The following is a 14,923-nucleotide window of genomic DNA, read 5'->3' on the forward strand; positions in this document are numbered from 1 at the left end:
GTGGAGTCTCCTTCTCTGGAGACTTTCCAAACCCACCTGGATGTATTCCTGTGCAGACCCCCCTGTGTGATCCTGCTTTGACAGGAGGGTTGAACTGGATGGTCTCTGGAGGTCCCTTCCAACCTCTAATGTACTGTGATACTGTTTGGATGAGCTCAGCTGCTGCTGAAGAAACTGGTCTGCAAATCCCGGGAACAGATGAGCCTTCATGTTGGCTTCAGTGGGCTTTAGGTCAGATCCACAGGGTAGTTGATCATCCTCTCCAGTGGATTCTTCCAGAAGAGAAAAATTCACTGTGGGATCTTCCAGCAAGGCAGGCAGGGCTTGTGGCGTGGGAATCCTGTAAGAGAAGCGTGGCACAGAGATGTGTTTTGACAGCACAGCTCCCATGCCATCAGCCTTTTATAACCACTGCTTCCTGCCCCTGCTGGAAGTTGAACTCTGCTTCAGGACACCACTGCAGTGTGACATTGCAAGTGACGAAAGCTGGGGATCAGAAGTTGTGGGGTGTGTGGGGTGTGTGTGTTTGTATTTATCCAACCACCTTCCTCTGGGAAGGAAATCAAATTCACTTCATTTTCTTTCCTCTTCTGCTGGGGGCTCAGCTGACCGTGAGCTCTCCTGCTCTTGCATTGTTTCTCATAAACCTTCCCTTAAATTAATGAGGTGCTTGGGCTGATGGGGTTTTTTTCATCCCCATGTATTGAATATGACCCCCTGCCTTCCTCTGCCTGTAAGGAACACGCTGAACCAGCTGTAGTGGAGTTTGTACTACATGAGCAAGCAGCTTCTGTTCTTGGTGGAGAAGTCGATAAATGCTTTCAGCTCCATGCTGGGACCTGAGCCATTATTCTCACATTAAAGGAAATACTTGGGGAAAAATGGGGGGTTTTATGTTCCTGCTTCTGTTCATTAAGATGATAATAGTCTAATTTTTGTGACCTTTCATTCTTTTGCTGGTACTTTCTTTCTTTCTTTCTTTTTCTCCTTTTCCTTTCTTTTTTTTTTAAAGCCAGAAACCAGTTTCTAAATGCTCTTTCTTCCCATTGTCCTAAGGCACAAGCTTGGAGGTTCTCATGTTCAGTCTAATTAAGGAAAAGTGATTATTTCCTGCACACTTTGCAGAAGAAGTGTCTTGGTCTGGAGAGGGACAGAGCCTCAGTTCTTTGGTGTCATGAAATTAGAGGCACAAACGAGGCCAAGATATCAACAGCGAGGCTATTTATTGCACAAATCAAGTGGATGGATCAGAAGGGGAGAGAGAGAGAAGAGAGAGGGAGAGAGAGAAGAGAGAGAAAGAAGAGGAAAGGAATTATATTACCACACCACTCACCCCCCCAAGAGAGTTTGAGTCTGTAGAGGAAAGGTGCTGCAGCTTTGGATGTAGAGGAGATGTTGAGTCTGTAGAGGAAGGGTGCTGCAGCTTTGGATGTAGAGGAGATGTTGAGTCTGTAGAGGAAGGCTGCTGCAGCTTTGGATGTAGAGGAGATGTTGAGTCTGTAGAGGAAGGGTGCTGCAGCTTTGGATGTAGAGGAGATGTTGAGTCTGTAGAGGAAGGCTGCTGCAGCTTTGGATGTAGAGGAGATGTTGAGTCTGTAGAGGAAGGCTGCTGCAGCTTTGGATGTAGAGGAGATGTTGAGTCTGTAGAGGAAGGGTGCTGCAGCTTTGGATGTAGAGGAGATGTTGGGTGTGTAGAGGAAGGCTGCTGCAGCTTTGGATGTAGAGGAGATGTTGCGTCTGTAGAGGAAGGCTGCTGCAGCTTTGGATGTAGAGGAGATGTTGGGTCTGTGGAGGAAGGCTGCTGCAGCTTTGGATGTAGAGGAGATGTTGGGTGTGTAGAGGAAGGCTGCTGCAGCTTTGGATGTAGAGGAGATGTTGGGTGTGTAGAGGAAGGCTGCTGCAGCTTTGGATGTAGAGGAGATGTTGGGTGTGTAGAGGAAGGCTGCTGCAGCTTTGGATGTAGAGGAGATGTTGGGTGTGTAGAGGAAGGCTGCTGCAGCTTTGGATGTAGAGGAGATGTTGGGTCTGTAGAGGAAGGCTGCTGCAGCTTTGGATGTAGAGGAGATGTTGGGTGTGTAGAGGAAGGCTGCTGCAGCTTTGGATGTAGAGGAGATGTTGGGTCTGTGGAGGAAGGCTGCTGCAGCTTTGGATGTAGAGGAGATGTTGGGTGTGTAGAGGAAGGGTGCTGCAGCTTTGGATGTAGAGGAGATGTTGGGTGTGTAGAGGAAGGCTGCTGCAGCTTTGGATGTAGAGGAGGTGTTGGGTGTGTAGAGGAAGGCTGCTGCAACTTTGGATGTGGAGGAGATGTTGGGTCTGTGGAGGAAGGCTGCTGCAGCTTTGGATGTAGAGGAGATGTTGGGTGTGTAGAGGAAGGCTGCTGCAGCTTTGGATGTAGAGGAGATGTTGGGTTTGTGGAGGAAGGCTGCTGCAGCTTTGGATGTAGAGGAGATATTGGGTCTGTAGAGGGGGCCTGCTGGACAAGCATCTTTTGATGCAGCCCAGGACATGGTTGGCTTTTTGGGCTGCCAATGACTATTGCTAGCTCGTGTCAAGCAGCTCATCAACCAGCACCCCCAAGTCCTTCTCTGCAAGGCTGCTCTCAATGCACTTGTTGCCCAGCCTGGATTTGTGCCCAGGTGATGATGTAGGCAGTGACAATCCAGCTCAGTTCTCCAGCTGTGTATGGGCCATGCCCCACTGCCATCAACAAGCCCTTCTGGAGCTCCTGGGGATTGGGTTGTGCTGCATGTGCTTGTGTCTTGCTGTTTGACACCTTGTCCATAGCATGGGTGCAAGCCTGGCTAATCCAAATCACTGCCTGAGCTGAACTGCAGCACATCAGCAGTTGGGGGAAAATCCTGTTAGGAGTCTGTCAGCAGGTGATTAAGAGATGTCAGAGGGCAGAGTAAGCTATAGCAGCACTGAGCTGGGTAGATGAAGTGTTCTGTGGTGAGCCCAATCTCCTGAGGAGCATGACCTCTGTCTCCACTCTAAAGGTTTTCCATGGTAACCTCCCCTTTTAAATTAAGTTCTTAATATACATATAACCTAGCTGGGACAGGTTGGCTGATGGGAGAGTCAAAAAGGTGCCAGGACTTCCTGAGGGAGGGAGGGTGGAACAGTGTGGTGAAGAAGGGGAGATGTAAGAAATGAGCATGGGAAATGGGATTAACATCAGCTGAAAGCTCATGTGAAGAGCAGTTTAGCTGCTGTTTCCCCTCCTCCTTCCTTGCCTCCTCTTTCTCTGCTGTGTGGTGTTACCTCCTTGCTAGTGCATCAGCCCTGCTCAGTGGCTCTCTGGACCAAGCAGGGATGTTGTGGCTCATTACCCAGATGTTACCTAATTATAGTGACCTGTCTTCTAAAAAGAGATCTGAGGCAGACAGGCAGAGCTCTGCTGCCTTCCTGCTCTACCTGGAAATGGCTGTCTCTGGTCATCTCCTGACAAAGGATTAATGAGGTCTGAAGGGGGACATGGATCCCATCTTCCCCAAGAAGAGTGTTTCAAGGTGATGCACAGCTCTTGGCAAGGTGAAAGAAAAGCTTTTGACTAGGGGAGCTGTGGGCAGAAGCAGAGTTTTCCCAATACCCATCCTGAGATGTAAAAAAAAAAAGGTACCTTCTTTTTTGTGATGCATCAGTGGAAAGATCCCTGCTCGCTGCAGGGGGGGGTGACTAGGTGACCTTTAAAGGTCCCTTCCAACCCAGAGTGTTCTGTGATTCCATGATGTGCTACATTTTAATTTCTCTTTTTCTTTTGAAAGCAATGAAACCACTCTTCCCTTTCCCTGTCAGCAGGGCTAGGTGTGCTGTGGTGTCATAGACTCATAGAACTGTTAGGGTTGGAAGGGACCTCAAGGCTCAGCCAGTTCCAACCCCCCTGCCATGGGCAGGGACACCTCACACTACAGCAGGTTGCTCACAGCCACATCCAGCCTGGCTGCAAAAACCTCCAGGCATGAGCCTTCCACCACCTCCCTGGGCAGCCTGTGCCAGTGTCTCACCACCCTCATGGGGAAGAACTTAGAATCATAGTATCAGTCAGGGTTGGAAGGGACCACAAGGATCATCTAGTTTCAACCCCCCTGCCATGGGCAGGGATACCCCACACTAGATCAGGCTGGCCAGAGCCTCATCCAGCCTGGGCTTAAACACCTCTAGGGGTGGGGCCTCAACCACCTCCCTGGACAACCCATTCCAGGGCTTCACCACTCTCATGGGGAAGAACTTCCTCCTCCCCTCCAGCCTGAATCTCCCTACCTCCAGCTTCATTCCATTCCCCCTAGTCCTATCACTACCTGATATCCTACTTCTTCCTAACATCCAATCTGAATCTCCCCATTTCTAGTTTTGCTCCATTCCCCCCACTCCTATCACTACCTGACACCCCAAAAAGTCCCTTCCCAGCTTTCTTGTAGCCCCCTTAAGGTACTGGAAGGCCACAAGAAGGTCTCCTCAGAGCCTTCTCTTCCCCATACTGAGCAGCCCTAACTCTCTCCGTGTGTCCTCATAGGAGAGGATCTCCAGCCCTGTGCTCATCCTCATGTCCTTTGAGACCTGCACTTTGAAAGCCGGAGCCTGCACTCCTCCCGTGGCAGCACAGCTTAGTCTGCCAACTGCTTTTATATGGGAACAAAGGCTTGATGTGAAGTAGAAGCTCAGCCCACTAGACATCACAAGCTGCTGATAGATCCCAGAGGACCTAAGAGTTTGTTAGAGTTTGGCTGATGAAATCGTGGCATTTCACCAAAGCAGCATGCAGAGTGCCCATCGAGGCTTGTGTCCTGGGTCCCCCAGAGGCCTCTTCAGGCACATCAGTGCCTGCCGTGAGCTGGGGCGGAGAGTGTGGTGAAAGGACTCAGTGGTCACGTTCTCTGCTGTATTCAGGGGGCACAAAGGTGTTCTGCAAAGTATTGATTTCTGAAATACTGTGAGAAAGAGACCAGGATAAAAATCAGCAGAGGTGATGTCGGCTCTCTGTGTTTTGATCCTGCTGAGCTCGGAGGATGATCCGACCATAATCTCTGAGGCATACAGTGTCAGACCTGCTCCTGGCGAGCTGCTGTGTGTGTCCATACGTGTCTGTGTCTCTTGCCCTCTCCTCTCAGGCATGTGCATCCAGTCACATCTGAGCTGATGCATTGTTCTCACCAGGCTCTGAGCCTGGATGTGTGTCCCCCCGGCTGGCCGAGCCAGGGTAGATTTGACAGTGCCCCTAGCTCGGGACAATAAATCGAGGCTGCAGCAATTTACTGCAGCTTCCCTGTGCTCTGAGCACATGAATCCCAGCACTGATGAACATCTCCTTCCATGCTCCTGCTGAGCAGTTGAACCCTGGCTTGAGTCCTACTGTAATTACAGTTTATTCAATTTAGAAGCAGTTATTGTATGAGCCCTCAGAACCGCCTTGTAGTGCTAGAATCTCTCTGTAGAGGAGCCCATAGTCAAAATTATTTCATTACCAATGGGGCAGCTCCAGCCTCAGCCTTTTAGATTTCTAGACAGCCCTATATCTCCTTCCCCCACATGCAATTATAAATTGATAGCCTATAATTTGGCTGTCACTTGATATAAGGCTCTGTTTGTTTTAAACACAATAATTAGAGATAACAATTGCTGTGGAAAAATAAACATCTGTTCAGTGAGGAGGCTGAGTAATTAAGGGCAATTAATGGTTTCCATAAGTAGGATGCCCACTAACTAAAGTTCTTCCCAATGCAGTGAGGTGGGGGCCAGTCTCATCTCCCAGGTAGCAAGTGGTAGGACAATAGGAAGTGGCCTCAGGTTGCGCCAGGGATGGTTTAGGTTGGATATGAGAAGAAGCTTCTTGACTGAAAGGGTGCTCAAAGACTGAAATAGGCTGCCCAGGGAGGTGGTTGAATCCCCATCCCTGGAGGTGTTGAAAAGACAGCAGAGATGTGGTGCTGAGGGCCGTGGTTTTGCACCAGCCTTGGTGGAGCTAGAGAAAGCTTGGACTGGATGACCTTAAAGGGCTTTTCCCACCAAAACATTCTGCGATGCCGTCAGAAGAGTGTAAGAGACAGATTGTGGGAGAGCAGCAATCTGTGTGCTGGAAGAACAGGGAAACGAAATGGAAGCTATTAATAAGAAATTATCTGGAGCTTTCTTTCCCAGATTGCATTGGAGATGCAGTTTGCCTGCTTGTAATGCGTAAAGCTCGCGCAGGGTTTAGATTCTTTGTAAGGATTAATCAGTTAATCCTTCCCCAGCCCTTGCAAGGTAAGTAAGTAATGTTATTATCCTTCTTTTACAGCTATGGAAATCGTGGTGCTGTGGGCCAAGTTTTAATCCTTTTTCCACTGTTGCAGATCTAAGGCAACTTCGCCACAGTCAGCAGTGTCAGACGCTGCAGCCGAACTGGTTTAACCCCCATTGAAACTGCAGCGTGTGTGAAGATAGCTGCTGAGAATAAAGGGCAAGAGTAGTGCAGTTTAAGTATTGTCCTTTGCTCCTCTCAAGGTGTATTAATGCTTTTGTTTGCTTTAAGGGTTGATTTTTTCTAGGCTGGCATCCTTTAGAGGCTTGCAGGTCTGGCAGATGCTGGTGCATGTTAGTGCTCAGGAGTGAGCATCCGTCGATACTCTGAAGATTTGCAACAGCCACCTCTAGCTTGGAGGGATACATTACATTACTTGTGTATAAAGATCATGCCTACAAAGCTCAGCAGGGCCTGCTGGGACAGGACAAGGGGTGATGGGTCTAAACTAAAGGAGGGAGATTCACACTGGAAAGAAGGAAGAAATGGTTTACTCTGAGGGTGCTAAGATGCTGGCTTAGGTTGCCCAGAAGGGTGGTAGAATAGAATTAGAATTAGAATTAGAATTAGAATTAGAATTAGAATTAGAATTAGAATTAGAATTAGAATTAGAATTAGAATTAGAATTAGAATTAGGATAGGATAGGGTAGGATAGGATAGAATAGAATAGAATAGACCAGGTTGGAAGAGACCTTCAAGATCATCAAGTCCAACCTATCATCCAACACCACCTAATCAACTAAACCATGGCACCAAGCACCCTATCAAGTCTCCTCCTAAACACCTCCAATGATGGTGACTCCACCACCTCCCTGGGCAGCACATTCCAATGGCCAATCTCTCTTGCTGGGGAGAATTTCTTCCTAACATCCAGTCTGAACCTCCCCTGGCACAGCTTGAGACTGTATCCTCTTGTTCTGGTGCTGGTTGCCTGGGAGAAGAGACCAGCCCCTGCCTGTCTACAACCTCCCTTCAGGTAGTTGTAGACAGTGAGAAGGTCTCCCCTGAGCCTCTTCTTCTCCAGGCTAAGCAACCCCAGCTGCCTCAGCCTCTCCTCATAGAGTTTGTGTTCCAAACCCCTCCCCATCTTTGTTGCCCTTCTCTGGACACATTCAAGTGTCTCAATGTCCTTCTTAAATTGAGGTGCCCAGAACTGGACACAGGACTCGAGGTGTGGCCTAACCAGTGCAGTGTAGAGGGGCAGAATGACCTCCCTGCTCCTGCTGGCCACACTGTTCCTGATATAGGCCAGTAAGTCATTGGCCATCCCTGGAACCATTTCAGGTCTGTTTTCTGGGGGCTCTGAGCAGCCTGCTCTAGTTGCAGATGTCCTTGCTGAGTGCAGGAAGTTTGTCCTAGATGACCTTCAGAGGTCCCTTCCATCACAAACCAGTCTGGTTTTATGATCTATATGCAGTAATACTGTACATGCACTAAGCTTTGTGAAAAAAAACAACAGAGTCCTTGAGTTTGTTCAGCCGAAGATTTTTGTGCCTCTTTTAATCCAGACAGCTTGTTACCAGGACTAGTCTGAGCCCTGAAGTAAACCACAAATGTTTGTGTCCTGCAGTGCCTAGATTAACATTTGCAAAGTATTCATTGACTTGAATTAATTGGCAATTAGCTAACTCAAGTTAAAAGAGGAGTGATATTTCTCTCTAGACATCCCTTTAATTGCTCATCCAGCCAAAACAGATCCTGCTGGCCAGAGCAGGGCTTTCCCCTCAGATCTGTGAAGTTTTTTGACAGTGTGCTCTGAAGTGAAATGAAGAGCGAGGGACACAACGTGCAGCTGATCTGAAATCAGAGGCTGGTCTCCCTTCTACAGCCCTCAATCAGGACTCACAAATGGGCCACTGAGCTGGCTGTATTTTAAAAGAAAATGAAAGACCTTCATTTACCATGCACCTAATTGTTCATTCCACTGCTTGAGCTTGTTGTAGAATCAGAGAATCACAGAACAGTTTGATTGGGAGGGACCTTAAGTATCATTCAGTTCCAAACCCCCCTCCCAGTATCACAGAATCACCAAGGTTGGAAGAGACCTCAAAGCTCATCGAGTCCAACCTGTCACCACAGACCTCATGACTAGACCATGCCCCCAAGTGCCACTTCCAATCCCCTCTTGAACACCTCCAGGGATGGTGACTCCACCACCTCCCTGGGCAGCTCATTCCAATGGCCAATAGCTCTCTCAGGGAAGAACTTCCTCCTCACCTCGAGCCTAAACTTCCCCTGGCACAGCTTGAGACTGTGTCCCTGCCATGGGCAGGGACACCTCACACTAGCCCAGGTTGCTCAAGGCCTCATACAACCTGGACTTGAATGCTTTCAGGCTTGGAGCCTCCACAGCTTCTCTGGGCAAGCTGCTCCAGTGCCTCACCACCCTAATGGGAAACAATTTCTTCCTTATGTCTACCTTATGTCTAATCTTAATCAAGCTTCTCCCATTTTGAAGCCATTACTCCTCATCCTATCACCACATTCCTTTGTAATACCCAGCTACATGCCTCCAGCCATCCTGTAGACTCCTTCAGCTACTGGAAGGTTGCTCTAAGGTCTCCCTGGAGCCCTCTTTTCTCCAGGCTGAACAGCCCCAACTCTCTCAGCCTGTCTTCATGTTGGCTTTATGGTTAAAAATCAGGATAATGAGAGACTTGTGTGTAACATTTCTGACGGGCTGTGGGAGCATTAGCAGTGAGTGTAGCAGAAGAGCTGTATTTAAACAACAAAGTTGCTCCATTATTTATTAGTCTCTCTCAGAATGGCAGTTTGTTTCAGATCAGTGTCTTTGGCAGGCTCCATGTTTGGCTAGCATTAAAGAACAGTTCTCTCTGGTTCCCAGAAGATTTCTTTGTTTGGTGAGGAGGAACATTAGCAAGGTGTTACTGCCCACAGTTGTGTTCCCTCATGCTGCTATTTACACAACTGTGAGGCAGATGTGAAATAGCCTCAGCCCTGAACTCTTGGTGTTTTATTCACTCTGCAATAAAGTTGCTACAGAAAGTGCAGGGCAGAAGGCAATCAGCCTTGCCTGAAATCCTGTCCTTGGATGAAAAGCCACACAGGTGATTGCCAGTTACAATCCAGGCTGTGGTGATGACTTGCTGCAATCAAGGAGTCATGGTGAATATAGTGTCTCAGCTGGAGGGAAGCTTCTGTTTCTCCATCCCCACAGCACAGTCTTCTCAGGTACAATACAGGGTTCCTCTCTGTATTGCTTCGAGATGAGTCCACCTGTCCTGCTGATTTAGACCTGTCCCTTGCTCATCACATCAGCTGCTGTCCTTCTCAGAGGAGGTCTGCGTGTCTCTAAGTGCCTGCAGTGCTGGAGTCTGCCAGCAGCACAATGGTGTAGCCATCAGTGTAGGCAGCTTAGTGCAGTGTTAGGCTGTCAGGCTTGTCCCCTTCCCTTTGATTCTCTTGCTTGAATGTCACCTTTCCCTTGTGTCATCCCAGGCAGCCAGCACCAGAACAAGAGGACACAGTCTCAAGCTGCACCAGGGGAGGTTTAGGCTGGATGTTAGGAAGAAGTTCTTCCCAGCAAGAGAGATTGGCCACTGGAATGTGCTGCCCAGGGAGGTGGTGGGGTCACCATCACTGGAGGTGCTTAGAAGAGACTGGATGGGGTGCTTGGTGCCATGGTTTAGTTGCTTAGATGGTGTTGGCTGATAGGTTGGACTTAATGATCTCCAAGGTCTTTTCCAACCTGGTTAATTCTATTCTATTCTATTCTATTCTATTCTATTCTATTCTATTCTATTCTATTCTATTCTATTCTATTCTATTCTATTCTATCCTATCCTATCCTATCCTATCCTATCCTATCCTATCCTATCCTATCCTGGCTTCCTTGTGCTCCTTGGGTTTCAGATTATGGCTTTTAACGATAAATGAAAAGACAAAGTCAGCTTACACATCCCTGTGCTTTTCACCACATTCATGTGCTGTTCTCTACTCCCCAACCCGTTCCTGGTGCTGTGTGATCAAAAGCAGCCCAAAGTCTGCAGCTCATGGGGTGTAGGGTCCTGTTTCCACACCCCAGCATGGCAGTGTCCACCAGCCCCAGGATCCACCTGCAGATGGAGGTCTGCCCAGAGGAGTGAGCCCTGTGGTGGCTCCATTTAGGTTCTCCATTCCCACAGTCTCTTGGATTTGCTGCTGGGGCAGACCAGAGTTAACTAGTAATCATCAAGGTGACTTGCCTGGATTTGAGGGTTAATTGCTCATGAAGCTGACAAGTTCAAGCTCTGTTTGTTACCTGACAGAGTTGCTTTAAGCCAAGCCAGTGTCAAATGCCCTCTTAGCATCATCCTCCTCTGTTCTCCTTTGGGGACCACACAGGTACCTGTGCTGGCTGCAGTGTATAGACAAGCTTTGCAAGAAAGTCCCTCACTTACTGACACCTTTGTGATGGAGGTTTGCTCTAGATTCAAGGTGTCATTGCCATCTGCATGTACAGGAGAGGAAACCCTGGCAGGCTCACAGACTCTTCCACAGCCCTGCAAACACCCCTTGGACAGTGGTTTCTGTGTGGGCATTTCTGCCCCTTCCAGTTCAACAATAGCTGAGTGGTTTGCTCACAGAGCTGCTCCTTGCTCTCTGTCTGTCATTACAAAGATGTGTAGCCCTCCTGGAATGGTTTATGTTGTGTGTGTCAATAAAAGGACTTGCCAAGCTTCAGAAGCCCACAGGAGTTCAAATGCTATGTAAGTCATCTCTGACCTGAAGTGTGAGGTGCCAGGAGCCTTTGTGTTTTCTTCAGATTGAAGGGTCAGTTACAGGGAGCAGTAGTTTGTCACCTTCATTGACCTCTGAAAAGACTTGGTCAGCAGCACATTGCCATGCAGCACAGATCCTGGGGGTCTGGATGTAGAGCTGGAAGTTCTGTTGAGATTTGGAAGTGTAGCTAAGAGCAATGAGGAGTGATATGGTCGTGCTGTGAGGGTGCTGCATAGCTGGGATCTGTGCTGGAAGCAGGAAGGAAGCAATCGGTGCAGCTGGAGACCATGCTGACTTTCAACAAGGTGCTGCCAAGTAGCTACCATCCAAGCACAGAGCAAAGCCAAAGAGGAGGAGCATAAAAAGAGGCTCCAGCTGCAATAAAGGGTGAACAAGGAGCCAGAAATGCTGTGGGGAACATTCTACACTTACGGAGTGGGCACAGCTCAGACACAGGGGTGAGGAGGGGCAGGACATAGCCAGCAGGGCCAGGGAGGTGATTCTCCCCTCTACTCCTCTCTGGTGAGACCTCACCTGGAGCACTGCATCCAGTTCTGAAGCCTCTATTACTGAAAGGATCTGGAGGTGCTGGAAGGTGTCCAGAGAAGGGCCATGAGGATGAGCAGAGGGCTGGAGCTGCTCTGCTATGAGGACAGACTGAGGGAGTTGGGGTTGTGCAGACTGGAGAGGAGAAGGCTCCAAGGAGACCTTCTTGTGGCATTCCAGTATCTGAAGGGGGCTGCAAGAAAGCTGGGGAGGGACTTTTGAGGGTGATAGGACTGGGGGAATGGAAAAAAATCTAGAAATGGATAGAGATTGGATGTGAGGAAGAAGTTGTTCCCCATGAGGGTGGTGAGACACTGGCACAGGTTGCCCAGGCAGGTGGTGGAAGCCTCATCCCTGGAGGTTTTTAAGGCCAGGCTGGATGTGGCTGTGAGCAACCTGCTGTAGTGTGAGGTGTCCCTGGCCATGGCAGGGGGTTTGGAACTGGCTGACCCTTGAGGTCCCTTCCAACCCTGACAATTCTATGATTCTATGACACCACAGCACCTTCCCCCAGCTGCTCCAGGCAGAGGTCAGGCCATTGCTGTACCCAGTTTCAGATGGATTTGTCAGTGCACCACAGTCCTAATTCTTGTGCCTTGTTTGTGTCAGGGCTGGAAGTGAGGATGTCAGCATTTAACCAGATGAGACTGAGAAATGATGTGCCCAGAAATAGCCAGGACAGGACACTTGAGTACGCTGTGAGAGATGTGACTGGAGGCGAGTTGGGAGCTGTCTGCTCAGCATAATAACCAGGGATTAATGGTTCCAAATTCATGATTAACTGTGTAGCAAAATGATGGACAGGTATCTGCAGGAGATTGCTGGAGTCCCTGATGAAACTCCAGCTCAGTTCACTGAGGACAGTGTGTGGTAAAGCAGTGTTCTATATATTGGTCCCTCACTAAGAAGTGCAGAGTCCTGTGGTCATAGTTTCCCTGGGCTGCAGATCTGTTGTGTTCAAAGAGCAACATCACAGAATCACAGAATGTTTGGCTTTGTGCTTTGAGTCAGGGGATGGGGTCAGCATCAACCTGCAGTCCAGCCTAGGAGCTGCCAGTTGAGCTAGACATTTTCCTCACTGTCTGAAGTGGGTTGAAATTCTGCCCCCCTCCCCCAGCATTAAATTGATTTGCCAGCAGTGTGCCCAGGTGGCCAAGAAGGCCAAGGGCATCCTGGCCTGCATTAGGAACAGTGTGGCCAGCAGGAGCAGGGAAGTCATTGTGCCCTGTACTCAGCACTGGTTAGGCCACACCTTGAGTCCTGTGTCCAGTTCTGGGCCCCTCAGTTTAGGGAAGATGTTGAGCTGCTGGAAGGTGTCCAGAGAAGTGCAAAAAAGCTGGGGAGGGGTTTGGAGCACAGCCCTGTGAGGAGAGGCTGAGGGAGCTGGGGTTGCTTAGCCTGGAGAAGAGGAGGCTCAGGGGAGACCTTCTTGCTCTCTCCAACTCCCTGAAGGGAGGTTGCAGCCAGGTGGGGGTTGGTCTCTTCTCCCAGGCACCCAGCACCAGTACAAGAGGACACAGTCTCAAGCTGCACCAGGGGAGGTTTAGGCTGGATGTGAGGAAGAAGTTCTTCCCAGCAAGAGAGATTGGCCATTGGAATGTGCTGCCCAGGGAGGTGGTGGAGTCACCATCACTGTGAAAACTTTTAAAGGCATAGCCTAAAACTGCCACATTGTCACTGCTCATGAAGGCACTGCGAAGCTCAACAGGTCTGGGTGACACCAGGGAGGTGCCATTGCTCCTTACTTCAGTCATAACTGAATGAAAGTAAATGCCAATTTGGCATGCTGCATGTGGAGTGGGATGGATTCCAGCCCGTCAGGTGCTGCGCTGCATTTGCATGTTTGACAGGAAGGAAAAGCTGAAGCAAGCAAGGTCTCACTTGTACATACCCACAGAGCAGGATAGAATAGAATAGAATAGAATAGAATAGAATAGAATAGAATAGAATAGAATAGGACAGAATTAACCAGGTTGGAAGAGACCTTTGAGATCATTGAGTCATTGAGCACTGGAGCAGGCTGCCCAGAGAGGTTGTGGAGTCTCCTTCTCTGCAGACTTTCATGCCCCATCTGGATGTGTTCCTGTGTGACCTGCACTGGATTCTGTGGTCCTGCACTGGCAGGGGGTTGGACTCAAAGATCTCCAGAGGTCCCTTCCAGCCCCTAACATCCTGGGATCCTGGGATCTTGATCCTGTCAGGGTTATCCATCTCCTTTTGCCAATGTAATGAGTTAGCAGCACTCAAAGTTATTTGAGGACATTGATGTAGTAAAGAACTTAGAATTCTCTCAGCATATGTTGATGTTCCTCCATGTCACAATGGCATTAATCACAGTGTTAACTTTATACAGCAGAGTAAATTAAAACACTGAGGGAAAGGATAATGAAGTACCTTTTTATTAGGATCATAGAATCACAAAATGATTTGGTTGGAAGGGAGCTTTAAAGGTCATCCAGTTCAACCCCCTTGCAGCCAGCAGAGACATTTGCAACTAGAGCAAGTTGCTCAGAACCCCCAACAACCTGTCCTGCAATGGTTCCAGGGATGGAGCATCTACCACCTCTCTGGGCAACCTGGGCCAGGGTCTCACCACCTTCAGGGTAAAACATTTCTCCCTTCTCTCCAGTCTGAATCTGCCTCTTTTAGTTCAAACCATCACCCTTGTCCTGTTACAACAGGCCCTGCTAATGTGTCCATCCCTATTGGCCCCTTGAAGGCTTGAAAAGCTACAAGAGGGTCTCCCTGGAACCTTCTCTTCTCCAGGCTGAACAACCCCAACTCTCAGCCTGGCCTCACAGCAGAGGGCTTCCAGCACTGCTGTGGCCTCCTCTGGCCCTGCTCCAACAGGTCCCTGTCGGTGCTGAGGACTCCAAAGCTGCCCCAGCACAGCAGAGGGGCAGAATCCCCTCCCTGCCCCTGCTGCCCCCTCTGCTGCCCCTCAGCCAGGACATGCTGGGGCTGGGCTGGCAGCACTCAGTGCCAGCCTGTGCCCAGCTTTGCATCCTCAAGCACCCCCAAGGGCTGCTCTCCAGCCCTTCATCCCCAAGCCTTGTTTGACACTGTGGGCTTCCAAAGCCCAGATGGAGGACCTTGCACTTGGCACTGTTGAGCCATGTGGGCCCACTTCTCCAGCTTGTCCAGGTCTCTGGGTGATGAGAGCTGTGGAAGCAGCTGAAGAAGCAGTGAGGCTATGTCCCCACTGCAGATATTTGACCCATCTAGCATTGTTGGTTTCTCTGCTGTCATTGCTCTTGGGTGTCAGCAGAAGCCCTTAGCCTGGTGTGGTTAAAAGGGTAGAACACACATTGAGAGATGAGAGCTGGAGTACAGCACTTCACTAGAAATACAGCTGGCATGGCAGACACTGCAGCAGG

The 14,923-nt window shown here is 49.3% G+C and overlaps 1 protein-coding gene across 13 annotated transcripts in view; it reads left to right on the forward strand.

Annotated features, from left to right (window-relative positions):
- Window positions 1-14,923, forward strand: part of BRSK2 (BR serine/threonine kinase 2) — a 419,371-nt gene that overhangs the window by 228,005 nt on the left and 176,443 nt on the right. The window lies entirely within an intron of this gene.

The sequence above is a fragment of the Melanerpes formicivorus genome, unplaced genomic scaffold (genome assembly GCF_026170545.1).
Source record: "Melanerpes formicivorus ecotype bairdi unplaced genomic scaffold, bMelFor1.0.p_v2 SCAF_16, whole genome shotgun sequence".
NCBI classification, from domain to species: domain Eukaryota; kingdom Metazoa; phylum Chordata; class Aves; order Piciformes; family Picidae; genus Melanerpes; species Melanerpes formicivorus.